We start from the raw sequence: 21,455 nt of genomic DNA, 5'->3' as shown, positions 1-21,455 counted from the left end.
CATAAGTTTTGTTTTCACTATAGTCAGACCCTCCAATGATCTGAGGGACAGTGAACTGGCCTCCTGTTTAAAAAGTTTGAGGATCCCTGGAAGGATTCAAACTAACCCTCTACATGCATAGCACATGTTCCAGACCCTTGAGTTGTAACTCTCCAACCCAATGTTACAGCTTTAAACGGCAGCTGATTCCAAATAACCTAAAGAAAATACTTAGAGAATAAACCAATTAACAAGACTTAACAATTAAACAATTAAAGCGACTCTACTTTGCACAGGAGTCATTCTTATTTGTAGGTTCTTTCATTCCTTTATATTGAAAAGGTTTCTACTGTAAAAAAGAACCTCAAAATTTTCATTGCCAATTACCTTGTACATTCTAGTTCACAGATCTAGCAGATCTTCAAATTCATATATAAGGACATTGTTGGCAACCTCTAACCTACTGGAAAACAAAGCTTAAACAGTGAAAGAGAAAAAATTAAGTGGTCACTATTCTCTAAACTTAAAACTTCATATTGATAAAATCTGTTATTTTTTGCCTTAGACGATTAGATATATATGTGGATGAATCAACATTGATAAGTTAACATTTTCGCTGGGATATTTGTCTTGTAATGCATATTCAATTAATTGATTTGAAGCTTTAGTCTATTTTCACAGGAATTTCATTCCTTAAAGAATTTCTATTTCTATAATTCTCATGCAAGACACATTTTTACATATTCTTATTTGAAGGAGTCAATCAGTTTGTAAGGTGAATAAAAATATGTCAGCCTAGAAAGGAGAGACAGAGAGTGAGAGAATGAGAGAGACAGGTACATTAAATGGCGGATATAAATAAGGCAGACAGACACTAGGAGGCAGATATGCCACACACACACACACACACACACACACACACAAACACAAACCCACACATACTTATGCACATCACCAAATAGGGCCTGAATTCTGCAAAAGGAGCTTCCACTAGGTACTGCATATGACACAATATACTAGATCCATAAAGCTTTTTAAAAATTATTTTAAGCATAAACTGGTTAAATTTATATTTCTGTTGTTTCCCACAAAATGACTATATTATTTAACTATAATTTAAAATAATAATCATAATAAACTCAGTAAAAGAATAAGTCCTTTTCATGTACCTTGACATGGGCCTACTCAAAGCAGTAAGTACTAAACAAAAGAACACTATAGCCACAGGGTTGTCACAGCTAAGTCAAGACTGAGAATTCCACTACACAGATGTCATTTATCCACTCATCTGTCTCAGAAACTTGAGTTGTTTATAGATTCTAGCTATCATGAACAGTGCTGAAAAGAACATAGGTATCCAGAGATCATTTCTGCACAATGTTTTGGGAACCCTAGGGCAGCTTTTACTAAAAATAAAGTCATGTAAATTTGCTTATACATGGATGGCTAAGGAGAGTATTATACTGAGGGAAATGAGTCAGAGGGGGATGGATATACATTCCACATTATTTGTGGAATATAAAAGAGATAGCTTAGTAATAATATCCAGAAACAATAGAGAAAGGTCCAGGAGGATCTATCCATGAATGGAAACTTGTGAAAGCTTGCCACAATTAATGGGGGAATACGTTAGGAAAGAGAAGGGACCATTATGATGATGATATTTAGAAATTATCACTCTGGAAATAACTGGGTGCTAAAGGGACATAAAGTGATATTCATGACACCCATTCAATAGTAATATTGCAAACCAGTACATCTAAAAGGACAAAAGAAAGAGAGAGTGATAATGGCAGGAAATTTGTACAGGTAAAGGACATACAATGTTGGACATTGTATGACTAAAACTCAATCATGAACAATTTTGTGACTGTGTATCTCATGATCAATTAAAGAGCCCTTTTAAGAAAATTATTGTATTCCCTGCATATGACTTAATCATTAGACCCATCAGAAGTCCAATCCAGTTTCTACGATTGATGTTTTCTTTCCCCAAACAATTATATCACAAGAAATATGACTGTAGTCAATCTTTACCATCCAACATGTAAGGGTAATAAAAGTCATATTTGTGAAAAAGTCTACCTCTGAATTCTAATTGGATTATATTTACTGAAGGCCAACTATACTGTTTATTATTTTGTAGTATGTTTTGTATTATTTCTCCTATTATAGAACATAATATCACTTAAGTTGCAAGTTAAACAATAATTAATCTTATTAAAAAGATAAATGGGTAACCATGTTGTATAAAAATGGAAGATCATTAATGTCTAAATGATAAAAGAGATAATGATCTCTCTACATTACTCAGGTGATATTAGTTATACCTACTATGAAAGTGTATTCAGAACTTAACATGATCACTGGGAGATTCCTTGGTTCAAGTAGAAAATTAGGAAAAATGTCTACTTAATCATCTTGACAGATTCATTTCTTTAGTTTTAAAAAATTCATATAAAATATAAAATTGAGCTATATAAAAGAATAAAGAAATTACTAAAATTTTTGTCATGGAAGCCATATAAATAATGATTTGAATAGATGTGAAATGAGTTAGAATGAATGATATAAATAAATGATAGCATAATCGCACACACTTTTATTTTCTTTAGCAGTATGAAGAATAAAATTCAAAGTCATATGTATGTTAGGCAAGTACTCTATAATCAAAACTATTTTCTTAAAATTATGACAATATTTCACAGTAAAATCTTTACATTGCCAAAAACATGCGTGCTACACTCATCACCCATGATCATGCTTCACCAAATGCCCTGATTCATTAGTCCTTTACAGATTTCTACAGAGACACCAATCTGACCAAAACTACAGGTATGCGAGAGTATTAGCTGATATCACCATAATAGTTTTTTTTTGGAGTAAGGGCAGGCACTCTTCTCCCACCTTCTCATATGTACAGAAGACCCGGCAGCTAAAAACATGTCCCACAAAAGCTGCATTGTCTTCAATTGTGCTTGGAATTCCTGGACCCTGAGGACTATTTATAGTATGTAAACACTCCATTTTTATATAATATTGTCATCCCCAAAGGAAAATAATAATTTAGATGCCAATATGTGACTGAAACCATTTAATGTTCAGAAACAAATGAAGTGAGAGAATGATTAACCAGCAATAAATGTTTACTAAACATTCGGACTATGACTTAGTGCTTTCATTATGAGATACAATGATTTCCACAAGTTTTCTTTTTACTGGACTTTTTTTTTACTCTTCTTTTAATTTTTTGTTTTTTTTTTAAATAATTTCTTCTCCACTCACCTGGAAAAAATTATTATGATCAACTATGTCAACTATATATGTACATGCTCTTTAAAAAGTATATTAAATTAAAAATAAAATAACAAAAACAACAATTAAAAAAGTAGCTAGTGAGATATCTAAACAGACTGAGCAAAAGCTTTGTATGCAGAAGTCCTAAGGTCAATCACCACAGCATAAGATCTCTTGAGCCCTTCAAGAAGGGACCCTGAGTGCAGTTGTTAGTAGACCCTGCACACATCACAATGTAGCCCAGAAATAAAATTAAAGTTAATGAATTAATGAAAAAGTTATTATAAAGATGAGAATTTGGTCATGAGCTTTTAAACTAGTGTGTGTGTGTGTGTGTGTGTGTGTGTGTGTGTGTGTGTGCGTGAAGGACCATCGTCATATGTAGTAGGTACATGGCTTATTTGTGACTGAGCTCAAGGGATCATATGAGGTACAATGGATCAACCAAGGTCAACTCTGTGCAAAGTAATAAACTTTATTTTTTATTTTTATTTATTTACTTATTTATTTATTTATTTATTTATTTATTTATTTATTTATTTATTTATTTATTTATTGGTTTTGTGGCCACACTCGGTAGTGTGCTGCGGTTACTCCTCGCTCTGCATTCAGAATGGCTCCTGGCAGAACCATACAGTATACCGGAAATTGAATCTGCATCTCTCCCGTTGGCCGTGTGCAAGGCAAATGCCCTACTGCTGTGCTATTGTTCTGTTTTCCCCAATCACCTTTAATTTTAGTGGGAAAGGAAATGGCATTCAAAAGGGGCCTACTCTGATTCTCTGGACATTCTACTATTTTTTTCTATGCATTGATCACATCTTGTGCTTGGAGGACCATAGGCCATGCCAGGTCTCAATGACAAGAAGCTGAATGAAAGATTAAAGCTTAATCTCTCTACTATTTGTTTTATGGCCATCACTCTTTTCATATTATCTCTCAGGCCCAGAATATTTTAAATTAAAAAAAAAGCACTCAGGGAGCAATTATACAGAAAGTATGGTGAGTAAAATGTTTGCCTGGTGTTTGGCTGACCTAGGTTCAATCCACTGCATAATATATAGTTTCCCAAGCCAAGTAGGAGTGATTCCTGTGTTCAGAGCCAGAAGTAAGTCCTAAGTATTTAAAACTCATAAACAAACAAACAAAAAAAACCCCAGCAAATTGTGCATTGAAAAACTTTCACTGTGTTGCATTCTATGTTAGATCTTGGGTAAAAGTATGTTATAAAAGCATTATTTATGATATAACTGAGCATATCATTTTAGAAGATAGTTATTAATCAAACAAAATTGTATCACTAAAAATTGCATATATATGTATGTAAAGGAAAAGAAGAGGATTATAAAATAATTAAAAGGATATTTATTAAGCAAGAACTTCAGGTGGGCATTGAATGACGTATAGGAATCAGAAGCAAATATCAGAAAGAAGAAAATAATAGAAAAAAGGGACAGTGCATAAAATACTGTAACATCAGTAGTATGATGGCCTGTTAATTGAATACAACTGAGAGAGAATGATGAAAATATAGGAAGGATCGTAAAGGACTTAGTTTACAGAAATTACATTTAATTAACATTCCAATGAGATACATAAGGTCGAGAGACAGATTTATTTGTTCATTTGTTTCAAGCTCAGAGTTTCTCAAGACTTAGTCCTAACTTTGATCTCAAAGATCACAGCTAAAGGTGCTTGGGGGACCATACAAACTAAGGAATTAAATTTGGGCCAAATATGTCCAAGGAAACAATTGCAATTCATAAACTATTTTCTATAGGCCTCTGAAGGCTAGAGAATTTTAATTTTGCCAACAAGTGATAACTAGAATCTATAACTCTTTAACTTCAAAATTTGTTACATAATTTTAAATCTTATAATTTATTTAGAATCCAATCTATATAAATATCTATAACAAAAATTTTGTTGAGATTCCAAGGTATCTTTGACATGAAAAACAAAAGCTGGTAGGAGATGGACAAAAGATAACATTTCAAAATAGCGATATTGACTTACTTAAGATAAAACCCTACATATAATAGTAACTCCTTTGTGTTCTAGTGTCATTTTTTACAAAACGAAGGTTAGGACTAACTGGAAGTTTCTAGATGATTCTGAAAGGTAAAAATCTTGATCAAATTAATAAATGAAAACATATATTTTTTTCTCATTCATGTGAGTGCCATACTAAAGTATTAACTTCCACATTTTTTTCTGTAATTGCCTCTCTTCAGGTGCCATATTCAGAAGCATAGATCAATTTATAACTGTTATTGAAGCTGAACATAATTAAGCACTTAATTGTGAGCTATTTAAGTGTAATTCCATTAAAGTCACCTCCTGAAACAGGGACAAAACAAAGAATTATTTACAAAAGCTGAGAAGAATGACAAAGATTCCCTACAAAGCAATAGTTAGCCTGATCAGCACCAGGCTGATCAATTTGTCTTCAAGTCAATAGTTAAAATATTAGTGGTGTCTATACAACAATAAATTTTTGATTGGAAATTTTATTTCAGGAGCTTTTTCTTAAACCAGAGATCTGTACATGGTGTTCTGATATGAAGATCAGTGTCTCCAAATGGACATATAGATGTGTTGGCTAGAAAATTAAATCAAATGATGTCACTGATCCTTTCCACTCTGTCTTACACTCCTTTAAAAGGAGTTTCTAAAAAAAAAAGAAGATAATTTAAAAATACATATATTTGTCTTGAGTCGAAGCCGTGGCACAGTGGTAAGGTGTTTGCCTTGCATGCGGCTGACCTGGGATGGACCAAGGTTTGATCCCCCAGCGTCCTATATGGTCCCCGGACCAGGAGCATTTTCTGAGCATAGAGCCAAAAGTAACCCCTGAGCATTATAGGGTGTGGTCCAAAAACCAAATATACTAAGCAAATTTCAGAACACCCTTGAACAAATAATATATCTTTAGCAATTTAGAAAAAGACAGCAACAAAGAACTGGAAATTATGCTGCATGAGGGGCCTTTGTTCAACTTACACAAATGATATCATATTCTTGGTCTTTGGCTTAGTATAAACCAGTCTAAAACTTCTTGATAGATAACAGGAGACTGCAACTGGCAAAAATCATAAAATCCATTGGTGATATTTCTATGGTCTTAAACACCAAAGAGCTAATCATTTGACATGTCAAGAAAATTAATATGGTTCTAAAGAAGAATATTACAAAAGAATGTTTTATACATGTGTTGAACATGGTGAGCAAGTGGTAGTGGTTTCAAGTTCCTTAAACAAGTTCTTACACAGGCTAGTAGGCATCTGTTGTGTTGACTGGACTGTTTCCCAAGTTGTAAGAGCAGCAGTTTTGTATCCCTACAAAATATACTATTGCAATTTTTTTTCCTCTTTTTTTACTGGGTGTGGGCGAAAGTACGGGAGATTCCTTCTGGTGGTGGGAATTTCCTTATTCATTGTAACTATGTACCTTAAATATTACTTTCAAAGATTTGTAACCCACTTTAGCCACAATAAAAATAAAAAAAATTAATTCTCTACCAACTGAGCTGGTTATCAATTCGGAATTAGAGTTTGAGGTACACCAATATACTCTTGGAGTCCTAGAGCTCCAAAAATTAGCAAAGAGATAAAGGAGAATTGCTGTGTGGAGAATTGCTCCAGACCTTGCTTAGCATAAGTTAAGATAGTGCACAACTGGATCTTCCTTTAACCATAACAATTAATTACAGGGAAGAGTGGGAAAGCAGTCTCCCACTACAACAAATTATGTAGTCGAGTTTCCTACATTTGGGGAAATAGCAGGAATTAGCATATCCTGAATGTTATAAGTAAGCCTCACCCTGAAAAACCACCTTAGTTATCACGGTATCTTCCCTGCCAGGTAATATTCTATTACATTATTACACCAAAATTCTGTTCACCAACTTCTTGTTTGTATCTGTGATGTTCTGAATTTATTTACATTAAAATATGCTGTAAAGAATATATTTTATCTGCATGGCTGTAAATACTCTAAGAAGAAAACTTATAAGATAAAGTACATGAACATTTAAAAATGTTCTTAGAATGATATAATTCTTTAAACACTGTAGGGAAAAATCCTAGGAGAAAAATACTATAGTAAAATACATGTAAATTTCAAGCCTCCTCCCAAAAAAAGGTAATACTTTGAGATATTTACACATAAATCTGCAGGGGACTGTTAAGTTATATGTACCTGGGCAACTCAATTACAAAATAAAATGCCTCGTGAGTCTGAGCATAAGATCTATAATGTGTAGTCCAATTTAAACATTCTTGAAAAGAGCTTAGAAACAAAATTCAATGTTTCCTTTAAAATAAAAAGTTGGCGATTTAGAAGTTATATATTCCTATTATTCTAAAATATGGCACTGCATCAAAATTTTTGAGTGTAAAGAAATGTCTGTTCTCAAGCCCATTCTAGGCATAATACTTTTTTATGAGCATGGAATCTGGGAACTAGTACTAATTTTTTTGAATGATTCTGATGTGGTCAGTCTGACTTTTTTCATGGATCAGCATTTTGGATCTGACTACCTACTCTAATCTTTGCATTCAGAGAACATACAGGAATAGAAATTCAAACACATTATTTTGTTTGCACAGTTCTCTAGTTAAAAGTAAATATTTTAAACCTTCTAAATCTCAAATTAGAGATGTTTATCACTATGTTAATTAACTTCAATCCCTTTCCATATGGCATGTCCATGTAATAATAAGTCCACTACCATTAAATGACTTAGGAGTAAAGAAATGTACTTGTGAAAACATTCATTACATTTTCCCCACATATAATGTATGCATATGAATCTTGCTTGTAGTTATACTTATATTTTTAGCATTTGTTTCACTGAATATTAGACAAAACTACAAATTAGAACACTTAAAATCTTGTCTTCAGTTAGATGTTTTTCTGTGACATTAATATATTAATATACAAATATTTTCTTCATTAGAAAAAAAGAGAATTTTTGATTGTTTATTTCTAGAAAAAATTACTTATTTCTTCTATAAACTATCAAGCCTTACATTTGTAGGCCATAAAATATGGCCATTGCCTTCTATTTTTTCATTACTATTCTTACTTACTGATTAAAATTTACATTATCATATTATATCTAGAAAATAATTAGTAAAAAATAATAGATGTGGGGATCGAGTGATAGTACAATGGATAGGAAACTTGCCTTGCATACAGCCAACCCAAGTTTGATTCCTGACATCCCATATGGACCAATGAGCCCACCAGGAGTGACCTCTAAATGCAAAGCCAGGAATAACCCTGAATATGGCTGAGTGGATGTGGCCTACAAAGAATAATATCTAATATTTTTATGAAAATATATGTTAAGTTTATATCATTTCAGAGAATCATGTGTGAGATTATTTTCTTAAAAAATTTTTTTTACAAATTTTACTAAAACGAGAATTTTTACAACACATAAATTATAATGGTCTGTCAAAATAAAGATTATATGCTCAGCTGATTATTTAAGACATTCCAGTGGTTTTTTATTCTGCATTAAATTAATTCCAAATGCAGATTATAGTATATACTGACTACACAAACACTACTGGACATGCTTTTCAGAACTAATCTGCTGTTTTCTCTTTACCTAAAAGGACCAATAAATGACCTACATGCCTACAAAGCTCTTCCTTACATTTGAGTCCTGGGACTAGCAATGCTTTCTAGAATGCTCCAGAGAGCACAGTAGTTCAACTAGCCTATCCTTTTAGAGAGATATTTATCTGACAATTCAAAAAGGCCTTCAATGAATATCTATTTCAGTAGATTTTAAATCTCTAAAAAGTTGCAATTATCTAAAGCAGTATTTCTCCCCCTCATAAGGTCCAAGTATATTTATAGAGTAAAAAAGGTGGAAATTTCATAAATTGGGAGTACAACACAAGATTAGGGAGACAGGATTGAAGGGACTTAGTTGGAAATAGGTTTGAGAAAAATGCACTGATGTAAAACACTTTAATATAGGTTCTTTCTAAGTTTGCTTATTTTGTTTATCTTGTCTTTCTAGAATATGAAATCTATTTGCCAGGATTAAAATTCCACTTCTTCATGCTGTTCTTATAGTTAATAAAAGTTAAGGAAAGCAAATGAGTGAATAAACAAATTAGTGTAAGAATAGACTAAAAGCATTGAGCCAACAGTATATCACAAAGATAAATTAATTACATGAAAGAAATGTGTTACTTTAAAATAGAATAAAAATACAGAAAAAAATTGAAAATATCTTTATGGCATGAGATATGAAATCTGACTTTCATTTTTACAATTACAATGTCATAAGTCATTCAGCCATAAATTACAGCTTCAAATAACAGTAAACATGATTTCAACCAACTGTAGTATAATATATAATAATAATAATAATGTCTATTACTGTTAACTTTGGCTATATTAGACAAATAACTAGAGTTAAGTTTTTAACAGGTCAGTAGTCAATAAAAATATTTGTATTTATAACATTGTTTATTATAAACCAATAATTTGTCATTTTTCAAGCCAATTTATGAAGTTGCATTTATTGGTTACAATGCAATGTAAGATTTTTTAAGAGAAAGAAAATTAATTTGTGAAAACATCTGTGGGTACAATTCCTTGCCCATCATATCAAAACAAAATTTGCCCTTAAATCTTACATTCATTCTGAGCAAAATACAGTTACAGAAACTAACACAGCAATATTATTACAACTTGTGAATTTTTTGGACATTTTGAATTAAAAAATGGAATACTTTGTTTTTGAGAGATAAATAAGTGAACTAAGGTCATGAGTGAACGTAGGGCCTCATCAGTCAAATCACACAATATAGAGAATTGTCAAATTGTGTAGAAGCACAAAAGAATTCAGGAATTAAACTCAGCTATCGCCTACTTCTAATGCACAAAACTCCTTACAAGAGAGAGCTCATGATAGATTCTTTATCTGAGCCAATTGTTGCCCTCAGATATTCACAGACAATTCCCACAGTAGGAGAGAATCCATCATAAGCTCCTGTTGTGTATGAAATCAATTCTCAGGAGTAAGAAGACATCTTTAAGTGCCCACACTTTGTGAAAAGCAGTGAGGATTTTAAAATGTCAGCTACACGTAAGGCATATCGTTAATAAACTTCACTCAAAGTATTTAGAGATTTAAACACAGAGACAATAAATCTGCAACTGCCTCTCATAACCAAAGATTCTCTTAACACTACTAAACAATCAAAACTCAAGACAGTTATTTCTTGATTACTGCTATTTTAACTCAATTTCTATTTTGTGGCATACATAGTCTCCCCACTAGACTGTGAAAAAAATGTATTCCTTGCAGGCATAACATGCAAAATTATTGTTTCTAACCTTTAATCTAAATGTGATGCTAATAACCCCTACTAATTTATATCTCTAAAATATGATTTAAAAATTAAAATGGGGTCAGGAAACTAATACAGTGGTTAGGACAGTTTCCTTGCATGTAGCTGACCCAAGGTCAGACTCCAGCATGGCAAGTTGACCTTTGAGCCTCTTCAATAGTGAGGCCCCAAAACAAGTATAGCCCCAAATCACAGAAAATAGATTAATTAATTAAAAATTGTTTAAGCAACTCTCTCTCTTTCTCTATTTCTTCCCATTCTGTGTATCTCCTTGTTACTCTAAAATTACTGAATCACTGTGATTTATAAGGTTACAAATTATTCATGATCGAGTTTTAGGTGGACAATATGAAGCAATAATTCCTTCACCAGTGTTTCCCTCACCAATGGACCCACTTTTCCTGCAGATTGCCACAGCACTCCCTCTTGCCTCTATGGCAGACACTATTCCTTCCTTCCTTCCTTCCTTCCTTCCTTCCTTCCTTCCTTCCTTCCTTCCTTCCTTCCTTCCTTCCTTCCTTCCTTCCTTCCTTCCTTCCTTCCTTCCTCCCTCCCTCCCTCCCTCCCTCCCTCCCTCCCCTCCCTCCCTCCCTCCCCTCCCTCCCTCCCTCCGTCCCTCCGTCCCTCCCTCCCTCCCTCCCTCCCTCCTTCCTTCCTTCCTTCCTTCCTTCCTTCCTTCCTTCCTTCCTTCCTTCCTTCCTTCCTTCCTTCCTTCCTTCCTTCCTTCCTTCCTTCCTTCCTTCCTTCCTTCCCTCCTTCCTTCCTTCCCTCCTTCCTTCCTTCCATCTTTCTTTCTTATGATTTATTTATTTAAGCATTATGGTTAGAGAAATATTCATAGTTGAATTTTGGTCATCAAATGAACAATACCCTTCACTAGTGTAACTTTCCTGCCAGCAATGTCCCCCATTTCTCTTCCTCCTACCAGTTGCCTGTCTCTGGAGCAGGCATTCAGCTTCTCTCTTTCTCTCATCATCATGGTAGTTGTCAGTGCAATTAGTGCTCTGACTGCACTTACCACTCTTTGTGATAAGCTTCTTATCATGGGTTGGTCTCCTGCAGCCCTCATTTTTATTGTCTCTAGATATTATTACCATACTGTCTTTATTTTTTTGGGGGGGGGGGGATGTGGATGTGCTGGGTGTGGATGCAGGAAGAAATAAACTCTCATTTATTTCTTAGTGAGAATATCATCCGTCCAGCCTTTCTGGAAAACAATATGGATATTTGTCAAAAAACTGGTAATTGAGTTTCCATCTGATCCCATCTGACTCATCTGTAACACTCCTAGGAATATACCCTTGGGACACAAAAACACAAAACAAATAGGCCCTCTGCATGCCAATGATTGTTGCAGCAATAGCTAATTGCCCAAAAACAGATGAGTGGCTAAAGAAATTGTGTACATCTACACAATGGAATACTATGCAGCTGTTAGGCAGGAAGTTCCCCCCCCCCTTTTATTCCTTTAAAGCCCTGTGGTTTGAAAGGTTTTAAAATGTATAGTTAAGCTCCTTTTAGTATCCAAGTTTTTAGGCCAAATGTGTTTGCCATACACCTAAAACTAGAAACAATGTTTAAATAACTAATGTAGAGAAAAAGCTGCGTCTCAACGCACAAGACCAGTAAACACTTGGCCTGAGTCCAAAGAATCTACTGTTTCAAAGCTAGGAAGCACCCAAGGGCAAATCTGAAATTAAAAAAAGTGGGGTGGCTGGACCAATAGGAACGCAGATAGGATGGTTTCACTGCATGAAGCCAAACTGGACTAGCCCCATCAGTAGTGATCCCTGAGCATAGAGACAGCAATAAACCTTGAGCACAGAGATGGGTAGCCCCCAAATTAAACAAACACAACAATAACAACAAAATTTTTTATTTGGAATCTGTCAGTGAATATTAAATAACCAAGGCTATCATAACAATTTAAAATACTGAGTTAAAATTGTTGAATTGGACAAAAGTGAATTTCTTTCAAATGGGAGTTTATAGTAATAAAATTTCATATAAAGAAAAGTCAGTTGTAGAATTATCTTATTCCAAAGAGAATATATCATCATGAGTCAGAATGTAACCTTTTCCCAACATCCACCAGTGCTCAGTAGACCGTAAGTGATGACCAGGATTAAAACCAGGTCAGCCAAAGGCATATTAGTAAGCACGCTACACAATATACTTATCATGACTTACCATGATGGACTTATCATGGACTGAACTTATTCAGAAAAAGAATGAACTTTTAAGCCAGTATGGCAGATGTCTTTATAAGTAGAAATGTGAGATATATAAGAACAGCTGAATATCTTGTGAAGATGGGCAAAGATGGGAATTATATATACATAAACCAAGAAGTTCCATTACTACTTGAAAACTTGAAAAGACAAAAGATCTTCTTGTAGAGGATTGAGACAAAGTAGGTTCTTGCTAATCATACTGTTTCAAATGTTCAAAGTCCAGAACCTTTAAGACCGAAAGAAAACAAATGCCATTTAAGTCTCCTAGTTTATAGCAATTGTTGTGGACATTCTAGCAATTATCCTTTCCCCCTCAATTATGATTTCATGCATATTCTCCATGAGACTCATCTACATTGTTTGTTAATATTTGCCTCCTCACGAGTCAAAATGATGTCATTAGCACTAAAACCCATCTTTGAATTAAAATTGTATATAGAATTGTTATACATTAAAAAGGTAAAATGATACCTCCACGCAACAATGTATTAATCTAGTTTAGTACCATATGTAATTAATTATAGGTATGAATCCTAACATTTTACACCACATGAGCTAAGGTCTGTATAAGTAGATTGGCCAGAAGTAGATAGTTTTTTTTAAGAAAAATACTGCATATAAACAACCCTAAAACAAAATTTTGCTTATACACTCACAGGAAGACAATACTTCATTAAATAAAAACATGCTATCAGATTAATCACTCAATTAACCAGATATAAAAAGAGATACTTGTATATTCTTGGAAATCTATGAATTTCCCTTTTAAGTTTTATTAGAATAAAGTCCAAAGCAAATCCAGTAGTTTAAAAAGTTCAAAAATACCAGATTTAAACATACAAACCTTTTAACATTTTAAGGCCTACATCAAAAAGTATGGCACTTACTTTAAAGATACTACCATAAGAAAACATTCAAGATAGTTTGTCACATATTTCTTGAAGAAAAATAACATCCCTGTTGCCTTACAGCTTATCAACCATGAGGGTTTATTTAAAGTAAATGACCCAAAGTTCCAAAGGCCTGAATATCACATACCAACAAAAGATAATAGAGTTTTAAAATTGTATTCACAAAATGAAATATTTATTTCGGTATGTCTGTTGAAAAATGCTATATGATTGCATGTATAGAACAGGTATAGGGATGAAGTAAAATGTAACTCTGAGGTAATCATAAAGTCAACATTTATTGGCAGATGATCCTTCATCACTACTCAACCCATTGGGATCCTACAAAATAAAACTTGACTTATGGAAGGCCTTCTGCATATTTTAAACACTGTGAATAGTGAGTCAGATAGTCTAATAGGTAAGAGAATTGTCTTGCACATGCCTGAGCTAGGTTTGATCCTCAAGCACTACACGTTTCCCAAAGTAGCACCAGAATTGAACCCTGAGCGCAGAACTAAGAATAAACACAAAGCACCACTACATATGATTCCAAAATATAAAGACACTGTCACAGATATCCACAATATAGGTAATCATTATTCTTAACCTCTATTATAAATCAAATTTACCTTATTTTTATATATTTTTTTCTTGAAGGGATTAAAATCAGGTCAAATCATGCCAAGCTCCTACTTTTGCCATAGACACTAGCTAACAAGGATGGAGATCTTACTCAGTTGTTTCTATTTACTGTTTTTATTAGTGGCCCACACAAGGCTGTGCTTAGGGCTTACACCTGGTTCTGTGCTGAGGGATCACTCCTTGTAGAGCATGAGGGACCATATGTGGTGCCCAGGTTGAAACCATGGATGGTGACATGCACTATCTCTTGTTCCATATGCTTGATCCCAATTCAGTTGTGTTTATTTTTAAAGCAGGATTGGTGTTGCACTGTGGTTAAATATTGAGACCTTGCTCTTACAGCTATCAACTATAGGACTTTGAAGATATAATTAAGTCTTGAACCTGTTTATTCATTTACAATATAAGAATGATGCTTCTATTGCACAGATGTGAAATAAGGGCGGAACTAGGATGATGATCGATCAATCCCAAGAGGCTGAGTCAGCTGCCACTCTTGGTCATTACAATGTGTCTTCTGAAGAAGTTTCAGTGCATCTTTTAGTCACAGCATGATATGGTAAACAAGAAATAAATAAAATATATGTAAAGTATCAACTGGCATTTAGTTTCTTAAATATGATAAACAAGCTTGATTCAGTACATTTTATACAGCAAGTTCACTCAAACACCTTGAAGCTGACATTTTAACTGTAATTGCTGTCATTGGTTTCTGATGACTTAGTTACATATCAATCTTCCTCTAAGTTTTCTGCTAAAGATAGATAAACTCTGCGTTATTTTTTTTTAAATATTTTTAGGATTCTGGGAAAAATTCTTATCCTAATATATTTTTTCAAGCTCTCAAAATGCTATAAACTGTTCACACACACAATATACTGAGTATTATTAGGCCCAAGAAACCAAATGAGCCAAAAATTATTGAGTTGTGTAAATGAGAAGAATAAAAAATGTGAGTAAGATGATCTTGGTAAAATTACTTTACAAAATGCCAAAACAGTTCACAGAGCTAGGCCAACACTTTTAACATAATGCTTTTTCCTATGATGCCTTTTCCTTTAATATGTATGGAAATAGAGAAATTTGATTATTTCCTTCGATCCTTCTTTTTTTCTTTCTCCCTCCTTCCATCCTCCCCTCTTCAAATCTTCACCTATCATTTTTCCCTTATATAGTAAATACTAATTTCAGATCCCATCAGAGAGATTTGATTTTTAGATAAAATATACTACACTACTAAACACTGCAATATCAAAAAAAAGTGATAGGATCTCCTTGAGATTCACATACATTATGTCAAGTCAATGCTACTTTTTTTTGTCATATACTTGAACCTTTTACCTGACAGTACTTTTTTTGGGGGAGGGCACTTGATAGTGCTTAGGCTTACTTTCGGCTATGTGCTTAGGGAACACTCTGGGGAATGCTCTGGGAACCATAAAATTTGTTGGGTATCAAGGGTCCCATGAAAGGGAGGAACCCTGATTGAAGTATTATTACTCTAGGCCTTTGACTTTATATTTTAAAAGTTAAATTTAACCATATGATTAAACTGGATTCTGAGCTAGTGAGTAATTTGATTTCATGGTCAACTATAGTCACCTAAGGAAACATTTGCTAACTAAAAATAAATATACGTTGATTGCAGTAAAAAGAGATATACAGAGAGGCAAAAAGGAGTGAGGGGAACACAAAAATATAAATAAAATTTAAAAAGAATAAAAAGGATATAATTAATAAAGAAAGAAAATGTTGGAAAGTTACGGAGGGGGGTCTGGTAATAAGGAAAAGATTTTCACATGTAATTATGACAAGCTTATTCTAAAAAATGTTTTAAAGTCAAATTGCCTATGAACTATAACTTACAAAGGAGAGGACATCTTTCCTCCCAGATTATTTTTGAAAGCTCTAATAACTATGACAGGATTGGCAAATGTGACACACATTTATTTGATAGCATATCATGTCTCCTAAAATAGCACTAATTGTCTTTTTTCTTAATATACTTAGTATGTTTCCCTAGAAAATAGATTTATAAACACCTGTAGCAAACTAGAAAAAATTTCATAAGATTGAATTATTCAACAAAATCTATTTAAACACACAATTTGAACAAACCAGCACTTTGAAATATAAGTTCAAATTCAGAGAAAAATATCACAGTAACAGTTATATCACTGTCACCATATCCTTAATAAATTTATATATTGACATAACATTGGTTTAGATAACATATTAGACTTTAGAAAATAATGATACAACACACCTGCTAACAAAGAAGTAGCATCTACTTCAGCTTATTTTGATTCCTTATATCTAACGTGTTCAGATCTATGAGGGCATGTCTAAATTGAAGTTACAGCTCCTATTAATAAATAGATAAGGAGGAATCATGGGCATATTTCAGTTACCCCAAAATATCTTATTCTATGTAATTTGTTTCAGATTTAGGAATTTGTGAGAAATCTGGAGCCAAAGAGATAGCACAATGGTAGTGTGTTTGCCTAGCACATGGCCAATCCAGGACGAACCTGGGTTAAATCCCAAGAGTCCCATATTGCTCCCCAAGCCAGGAGTACTTTCTGACCCTGGGCGTCATTAGGTGTGGCCCAAAAACAAAAGCAACAAAAGAATTAGTGAGAAATCAAGTTGTATTTCATCCATAATTCGTCCTTGAAGATTAAGATATGGTCTTAAGATAAAACAGTAGTTATGGAGTTATCAGATAATCATTACAACATATCATACCTTAAGTTTTATTTTAGAAACAGGTCTTTTTGGGGAGAATGAGGGGTTTGTGCCACACCAGGCTGTGCTCAGGCATTACTCCTGGCTGTGTGCTCAAAAATTACTCCTGACAGACTTTGGAGGACAATATGGGAGATGGATTGAACCTGGGTCAGCTACATGCAATGCAAACATGCTACATATTGTACTATTGGTAAAATCTCAGGTCTTTTTTTTTAAATAATATCAGCAATTTAAACCCAAAATTCAGCTACTAAAATTAAGTTTCTTGTTCATTATGAAAATAGAAGTATAGCAGAAATTCTTAATGAAAAATCCAAGAAAAAAGCAGCTCTTTTTCTAATATGCTATGCCTGTTCATGATTTCATGATGACTTTTTGGATCTACTTGTAGTTCTGTGATGTTTTTATACTGAGGGGCTCCAAAACAGTTTGCTATAGGTTCCAGGATCCCTACCAACAATTGTTGGGTAACTGGGCCACAAGCTCAATGCTGAGGTCAGGGTCCATAGCTTAGGGTGTCTGATCAGAACATTATCCATGTCATCCCAAGATGTTCCTGGATACTGCAGAGCTAAGTCCTCACAATGCCCCTAAAATGATTTCAAACTAGGAACCCTGAAGGAGCAATCAATGCAGGAAATTAGATCCTCTCTGGGCACATGCTAACTGTGTACTCTTAATACTATCATCTTCTAGCCCTCTTGTTTTAATTTTATACTTTTTCATAACATTCAAGCATTAATCTCTGTTGCATAGCCCGAGTTGTAGTTATATTAGATTCATATCTGGAAATAATCCAGTTATAAAAGGAAATGATATTTTTATGATCCAACCATTTCCCATGAAGAGCAGTCATCACTTTATTAACCAAGGTGTTTTTCCCCATTTTAGTGAAGATTCCTGGTCTCTATTTCATAGTCAAAAAATCAAACTCTCAAGGAATGAATTTTGGATATTAATAAATTCCTCAGTGAGTTTTATACTTTCTAGTTAAGCTATACCCTAAACTAGCATGTTCAGTTATGGCAATATCCATGTATAAAGCTCAAAGGAAAAAATTAGATTGAAAAAGGCACTATATATGAACCCAATTCAGTATGAATATGCCAAGACAAGCAGAAATATATAATCCACTCCCCTGACATTTATTGGTGCAACAAGGCAAACCAAACTACTTTTATGTAAAATTTAAAGATGGAAAAATGGAATTATATACTCTGCCATAAAAATATGCATTCCTAAAGTACTTTTATCCTATTCACTGGCCTATTCAAAGTTCAGAGTTCTTGTTATTAACTCAATGTCATAGATATACAGAGACATGCAATAAATATAACTAAAAGTCAAAAATAAATAGTTGCAGTGCTTGCCAAGTTAAGCACAGATGGCTGCAATTGAGTTTTCAGATTTATGGAAAGATTTCTCACTTACTTTATACTATAATATTTGGTTTTGGATTTTGGACCACACTTTGAAGTGCTAGTGATGACTCCTGGTTCTGTTCTTAATAATGACTCCTTACAACTTTCACATAAGGCAAATGCTATACCTACTGTATTATCAGGTCATTATTCTAGAATGTTAACAAAACCCTTTAATTGTTGATATACTAAGGTGTAGTTTTAATATACAATGGGGGGAAAGGCACAGATCCACAAAATCTTAGAACCAACTCTAGACATTTCTCTTTATGGGATGTGTGATCACGTATAAGATAATAAAAACCATTGTAGTTTGGTTTCTTTGTATGATGAAGATAATCTTTTTTTACTCAAGCTCAAGGCTTATGTATTTATTAATATCTCATAAAATTTTGAAATAAAATGTGAAAATTATTTCATACACTTTCTAAATAACATTTTCAAGAGTAGAAAGCTTTGCATGTGTCATTCTATTCTACTTTATGTGTGTGTATATATATGTATATATACACATGCTATAAAATTCAGGATGTTTAAAATTTTAGGTAATGGAATTATACTTCTTTATTCATAGTTTCAAATTCAACAAGGTGAAATAGTTCTATTTCAGTCCATAAATCTCTCTATACTCATAAGCCAAAGAGATATTAAAGAAAATAAGGCACTGGTACAAACTCATGGTATTATAAATGGTTCCTTGAACAAACCAAGAATCACTTCTGAGCACAGAGCGAGGAACAGCCCCTTCGTATATCCAGGTGTGTCCTCACACACACCCCAAAAAAGAAAAAACCCAATAAAATATCTATATGTACACATTTTAATATATATTATAAAGGATAATGCCAATCAAAGAAATAGGAATATCCTACATCATAAACTGCCCTTGGGAAGAAATTAATTTGCTGGGGAACAAGGGTTCAGCATTTTAAAATAGTGACCATGTCTACATGAAATGATGAACTAACCTTAAATATCACCACTCACAGAATATTAATTATTAACATTTCACCAATTTTTAAATTGAGGTCATTTTGTACCTTTGGTTTGCCAATTGGCGATCAACCAATTTATCTACCTTAATTTTTAAGAAAGATGGGCAAAGACTTACTATACAAGTCTCCTTACATTTTAAATCCCTGGGCCTGAGATCATGCAGCAGCAAAGTATTTGGTTTATAAGTATCTAACCTGAGTTTGAACCATGGCACCTCTTGTGCCCCCCTTAGCACAAACAAGTATGATCTATTTATACAGAGCCAGTCCTGACCACTGTTGGACATGGTCCAAAACTAAACAACAAAAAAAGTTAAAAACACTCATGCATAACCAAATAAGATTTAAAATAAGTCTAGAATAGAGATATACTACAGAAATACAGTACAACATGCAGAATGCTTGCCTTGCATACTGTCAACCCTGTTCAACACCCAGCACTCCAAATGGTGACAAAAGTACTGCCAGGATTGATCCTAGAGCACAAAGCCAGGAAGAAGCCAATCTGAGAAGTCTGGACCCCAATCCTCCCAAAGAAAAACAATTGCTATAACACAAATAATCATGAAGTGAGTCCTACCACAGGACATTAAAATCCAGGAAGGACCCTATCAAGAGATTATAAAATAACTTTCAACAGAGGGGTTAACACTTTACTTTATCGACCACTAAATATTATCCTGCTGGGAATCATTACTATTGATTACTATTCATTTATATGTATCACGCTGTTTTGCAATTATCTGTTTATTCATTTGTCTCCCTAGAGTCTGAGTCTTTTAAAGTAGGAACCGTTTAAAATTCACCATTAAAAGGCAAGCAATTGATAAGACTATATTTAAATTTCTATGGAATACTTTTTTAAGTGTCATGTTTTTCTATGAAATATTTGGGAACCTGACTTTGGAAGTCATATCCTGAGTTCTTTATTTTTGGTTAGTAAGAGTCCACTCTAATCATTAATTTGGATTCCAGAGCCTTATCAGTCCATGGTTTTTATGCATGCAAAATGCATTTTCCCTAGAATGTTCTACAACTAGCTAATTAAAAAATGAATTTCATCAGAACATTAGATTTCATCTCGCATGTTTCCACCTCAGTATGGATATACCTGAAGCAGCCGGTCCCATTTTCTATTGTAGATGACTTAATTTATAGATTACACATATTCCCAATCATTTTAAAGTGGATTGTTCTTTTTTAGTGTTTCTTTTAGAATAGAAGAAATGGATGAGATGTTTATGTGGTATCTCATTAAATTTTTAATTACAACCTAAGGATGGAGCATTAACCAGCTGTGCAATGGGAAGTTATCATCATGCAACTTCCTTACTTTATTTTTTTTTTATCTTTTTGTTCAAGTAAAACAGTTATATTGAAAGAACTTTACTTAGAGGCGAAAGGAGAGAGAGATGTCCAAAAGAAAATGGTTTTTTTTTTCAGAATGGTCAATGTCTCAACTTCTTGAATTTGCATGTCATCCTTGAGCAGGGGCCATGCTAATCTTCTCTGTATCCTTCTCTGTATCATTTTAGTATATATGCTGTTGAAGCGAGCACAATGTCTCCTAACTTCTAAACACAACATGGTACACACTTTTTGAATCACACCAGAGGGAAATATTTATAACTTGCTTGGCAAAAAATTGCATGAGCCCAAAAATGGGCTATCCACTCCTTTAGTGCATAATGGATGTTCAAACTATGTATTTTTATCATTATTACAAGCATTTCTAAAATCGATTGTAACCCAATCATGAGATCTCCTGCATGCTCATAGGTTATCCAAATAATCATAAAATTTCTAGCATTGATATTTTTCTATCTTATCCTTGGAACCAAATTAAACTGTAGCTATTATA

At 33.5% G+C, this 21,455-nt stretch overlaps 1 protein-coding gene, 1 non-coding gene and 1 pseudogene across 2 annotated transcripts in view; all 3 read right to left on the bottom strand.

The window, feature by feature from the left end:
* The window catches only part of ROBO2 (roundabout guidance receptor 2), a 1,375,087-nt gene that overhangs the window by 439,042 nt on the left and 914,590 nt on the right, over window positions 1-21,455 (bottom strand). The gene's annotated exons all lie outside the window — the stretch shown is intronic.
* LOC126026485 (U1 spliceosomal RNA) lies at window positions 6,986-7,148 on the bottom strand. Its single transcript, XR_007501735.1, has one exon. It is a non-coding gene; the product is annotated as a U1 spliceosomal RNA (small nuclear RNA).
* LOC126026893 (uncharacterized) lies at window positions 21,041-21,153 on the bottom strand (annotated as a pseudogene).

The sequence above is a fragment of the Suncus etruscus genome, chromosome 13 (genome assembly GCF_024139225.1).
Source record: "Suncus etruscus isolate mSunEtr1 chromosome 13, mSunEtr1.pri.cur, whole genome shotgun sequence".
NCBI lineage: Eukaryota > Metazoa > Chordata > Mammalia > Eulipotyphla > Soricidae > Suncus > Suncus etruscus.
Note: the sequence above shows the minus strand (reverse complement) of the source record. Positions and strands in the feature narration are given on the sequence as shown.